Here is a 5,141-nt window from a genome sequence, read left to right as displayed (position 1 = left end):
TCTATGCTAAGTCTATACTACTGAATACTCTATCATTCAGGATTGGAGTGGAACACTTGAACTAGTAGTGTATTTAAGTGTGGGATTAGATATAGATGTCTATCAAAACCAGCTTACATACATAGAAAGAAACGCTAAGCATGTCCAAGGTCTGTAGAACACACAGGAAAACATACTGAGCCAAGAGAGTTCTGAAGTTACCAGCAGAAGCTTGTGAGTGACAGGCTGTTCAAATGGGGTGTTATAAGTGTAGCTTGAACCAAAGGTTCTTGTCCTCAAGCAGTAACCAGAAAGGCAGTTTCTGAGGAGGAAAGGGCACTTCAGATGCAGACAGGGCCCAAGTTCATGGGAGTCATTCATACCCTTCCTTCTTGTTTTTTTCAATTACGTCAAACCTGCCTAAGGTAAGGTTTGCTTTACTTAAGTTGAACCCAACTGATTTGGAAATTTAATCGCAACTTTAAACTCATTTTTTGAGTATATATTATTATTTTTTATTGAAACACTTGGGACTTTACTTCAGTTAACAAAAACAACACAAATATTTATTGACTGATTGTCAGCTAGATAGATATTAATATAATGGAGTACTGCTCAGCAATAAAGAGAGCAAACTTGTGTTAGATGCAACAATCTGTGTCGTGATTGTGATATAGTTATACATTGTATGTGCATGTCAAAACAAATGGAACAGTACACATAAACATAATAAATTTAATTATCTAAATACCTCAACCAAACTGATTTACAAGAAAAATAAAGAGCGTAAAACGAAGATATTCCAGGAGGAGGTGAAAGCCAGCAGAGAATTCTGAAAACTGATCAGTAGTATGTGAAACTAAATAGATTCCAAAATAAACAAAATAAATAGTGTGTGTTCTTCTGAGAAAACCATCTGAACAGAGACATCCTCAACTTTGCCATATGACTGGGGATTCCTAGCTTATGATGGAAATCAAGTCTCAAGCAAGCAGACACCCACACATGGCAAAACTATTTAACTCTATACCAGCATCTCCTACAAGACAGAAATTTTCAGTAGGAATGGATTTCTCCCATTAGAGTGGAACATTAACTTTAGAGAAAAGACAATAGGAAATAGTATTCTTTAAAGATTTGTTTCTTGTTCTCATCTAGTCCAGCACTAGCCACAGGCAACTGTGCTCATGACAATGATGACTATTGTCTATTGAATATTTACCATGCAAGAATTAATATGCCTCTCTGCATATCTGCATGTTTTGCAAGAAGAGGCATTTCCAACCATTGCTGCTGGCTTTTCTCAAGGACATAGACATTTATCGTGTGACCCAGCAGTACTTCTCCTAGGCCTTAACCCAAGGGAAAGAAACAAATGGTCATAGAAAATCCTAAGTGTAAGCCTTTTTTATTTCTGTCCGGACTAATAAAGATAGTGCTTTTGTGTGGTACAACGGTCAAGGTTGCTCAGTGCCTCTCATAACATGTCAGATTCTCTATACTCAGGAATTTTGCTGCTGTAGCACACCTCACTGCTTGAATAGTTACCAAATGACCTTATTTGCCTTCTTTGTATCACACTGTGGAATCAGAATTCAGGAAACTAACATACATGCTGATGTTCTGGGCACAATTGCTGCTGCAGTAACCTACACTTTGTTCTGACTCAGGTCTCATGCTTTTTTGTCATAATCCATGACTAATTTGTTAACCGACAAGTAGGATAAGATACCAGACTCTGAAGATTCCAGACATAAGACACTAATTGCATAGACATGATTACTAATTATAACAAGCTCATGGAGGTATGGGGGCTGAAGGACTTGACATTTAGGGAACTGAAGAATTGTGTAAAGGACCCACACTAAAGAAGTGCCAACAGAAAGTGGTAGCTGAGACCTTAGGTGTAGGTGTAGTTCCAAATCTAGATGACAGCTTCTGTCGGTGAAGGACAGAGGTCAGGAGTGTCTGGGATTGTTTTTAATTGACTTGCTTTAATCAGAGGTGGGGACTAAGGGGAGATGATTAGAACATAGGGGCCTTACCCTCCTAAATGAATTGATGCCAACACTCTTGGGGTAGACTAAGTTCCGTGGGAGTCCAGCCCTGTAATCCTGAACATAAAAGTTGGTAGGAAAATATGATTCAATAACTTAAGCTGAGAGCTCTAGTTAAGTGGCAGTTCAAATGATCACAGATTCACACAAAAAAGTAACAAAAACAAAAGAAAACAAAACAAAATCCCAGATTGCTATTCCTTAACTGGTTTTCTTGTGCTACAAACACCACCAGAGACTAAGTAATTTGCAAGTAAGTTTGTTTTGCTTATTGTTCTGGAAACTGGAACACTCCGTAGCATAGAACCTCTGTCTATCAGTACCTGATCCTGTATGAAGACAGAGTGAGAAGTGAGTTTATTGGTTGAATTAACTGGAGAGGGAGCGGTAAGTGAGCAAAACTCCGATCTTCCTTCTTTCTTGTCCCACTTTATCCCTACTGCCATTAGGCATTGCTGCTCCCATTGGGTGGATCTTCTCAAGGCAAGGGGAACAAGAGACTCCCCTCCCCGCTCCTCCTCACCCTCCCCCCCTCCTCCCTAGCCTGCTCAGATGATTCTATGTTGTGGCAAATTGACATTTTAAAACCACCCATCACAGGAACATGATATAGCTGACTCCGGAGAGGCTCTGCCAGTTCGTGACAAATACAGAAGTGGATGCTCACAGCCAACCAATGTATTAAGCAAAAGGTCTGCAATGAGGGAGCTAGAGAAAGGACCCAAGGAGCTGAAGGTGTTTGCAGTCCCATAGGAGGAACAACAATATGAACCAACCAGTACCCCCAGAGCTCCCTGGGACTAAACCACCAACCAAAGAATACATATGGAGGGCCCTTAGTTCTAGCCACATATGTAGCAGAGGATGGCCTTGTTGGACATCAATGAGAGGAGAGGCCCTTGGTCTTGTGAAGGCTTGATGCCCCAGTGTAGGGGAATGCCAGGACAGAGAAGTGGGACTGGGTGGGTTGGTGAGCAGTGGGAAGGAGGAGAGGATAGAGGATTTTTGGAGGGGAAACCAGAAAAGGGGATAACATTTGAAGTATAAATAAAAAAAAATATCTAATAAAAAACAAACAAGCAAACAAACAAACAAACAAAAAGACACCCATCACACCCATTCCATACAAAATGGAGAAGTTTTTCCGGGAGGCTGCTCTTGGCAGGAAGCCTTCCTAATTGTTGACTGTAGCAGGTGCCCATAGTTCCAGACGCTGAAGGTAAAGCATGCCGTTCTCTGCTCTTCAGTTATGGAATCATTATCATCTCTTCTCTCCAATAGACACAAGTGAAAACACAAGACAGGACTCAGATCATCTTAAGTGAGAAATGTTAGAGGAGTCCAAAAAAAATCCTGACTCCCCAAAGGTTTAGAAGTCACTTATTCTGTACTTTTCATTTCTTTTCCTTCCTTCCTTCCTTCCTTCCTTCCTTCCTTCCTTCCTTCCTTCCTTCTTTCCTCTCTTCCTTCCTTCCTCCCCCTCCCCCTCCCCCTCCCTCTCTCTCTCTCTCTCTCTGCTTTAAAAAATCTTTTTCATATGAAATGAAAACTGAATCTGAAAATTTGAGAAAACTGTAATATTTTAAGATGTAAATTCTTTATTTCCAAGATGACACTTTAATTTATAAAAGGTTTTAAAGCTATAGTTAACTTCTTCCTTTAATATATAAGAAAATTATTAAATTATTAAGACTTTCCTCTATTTTAACTGTTCCAAAGCAGCAACAGGGCTTATTAATTCAAATCCACTTTTTTGCAAAGCTTTTTATATTTAATTTCTCATTTAGTAGAAAAGTATGTTTTTAAAGACATGAATGTGTTTTAATAATACAATGGTCAACAAAATATAATATATTTCCTCATTTCACAATCTCTCAAGGTTTCTAAAATATGGAGATAAACTTTTGACACCATTTACATTTAAAATAGGAATCTTGCATATATTTGTGTACTTATATTTATGTGTTAAGATGTGTGGTACACATTGCTTCTCGGCCTTTTGGCTAAGATCAAGTGAAGATGTGTGGTACAGCACTCAGAAGGCTGAGGCAGGCAGATCTCTCCATCTGAGACCAGCCTGGTCTATAGAGCATCTTCCAGGATAGCCAATAGTCAGGGCTGTTACACAAGAAATCCTGTCTTGAAAACAAGACAAAAACAACAATAAGAAATATATTCAACTCTTAACTATGATCTACATAGATATATAGACAGCTCACATCAAGCTATGATTTATATAGGTGCGTGGGGAGATGCACATTAAGAGGTTAGGACATGTGGTTTCTTTTTTTTTATGGTGAAAAAAAAAAAGTGTATATTTAGAATTAGCCATCTGGACTCAGATTAGATGATCCCAATCTTGTTGGTCACATCTAGGGCATCATAATCAGGAGCCAAGCAAACATATGCCTTCTTCTCTCCGACCGGCCTTATCAGGGTATTGACTTCGGCCACATCAATGTCATAGAGTTTCTTGACAGCCTGTTTGATCTGATGCTTGTTGGTCTTGACATCCACAATGAACACAAGAGTGTTGTTGTCCTCTATTTTCTTCATGACTGACTCAGTGGTGTGGTCAGTGGGAATTTGATGATAGCATAGTGGTCAAGCTTGTTTCTCCTGGGCGCACTCTTCCGAGGATATTTTGGCTGCCTCCGGAGCCCCAGGGTCTTGGGCTGCCGGAAGGTGAGTGACATTCAGATCTTCTTCTTTTTGTGGCTGTGGACGCCTTTCAGCACCGCCTTCTTAGTTTTCAAGGTCTTCACTTTGGCTTAGGCTTTGGGAGGGACAGGAGCTTCCTTCTTTGCTTTCGGCGCCATCTTGACGAAAAGGATGGACATGTGGTTTCTTAAATGTCTAACAAATTCAACTGAGTTTTTTTCAAAGTAAATATTGGATAATTCTTGGTTTAGTTGCTGTCTTTCAATGAACATCAAGTTATAATGCATAGAATTTACACTTTGCACAAACTTGGGAGCTTACTATCCATTACATTTTTATATAGAAATATTTAAATTATTCTGACTCTAAGTAAAATCTGAATATAAAAATATAAACTGCTTTCAAATTAGTAAGATGATTTGGGGAGTTGAGTCCACTGATGTT

At 39.3% G+C, this 5,141-nt stretch overlaps 1 pseudogene; it reads right to left on the bottom strand.

Annotated features, from left to right (window-relative positions):
- Window positions 1-4,379: 4,379 nt before the first annotated feature.
- Window positions 4,380-4,855, bottom strand: LOC110303062 (annotated as a pseudogene).
- Window positions 4,856-5,141: the final 286 nt, after the last annotated feature.

Source organism: Mus caroli, chromosome 1, assembly GCF_900094665.2.
Source record: "Mus caroli chromosome 1, CAROLI_EIJ_v1.1, whole genome shotgun sequence".
Taxonomy (NCBI): domain Eukaryota; kingdom Metazoa; phylum Chordata; class Mammalia; order Rodentia; family Muridae; genus Mus; species Mus caroli.
This window is presented reverse-complemented; position numbering and strand designations above follow the sequence as displayed.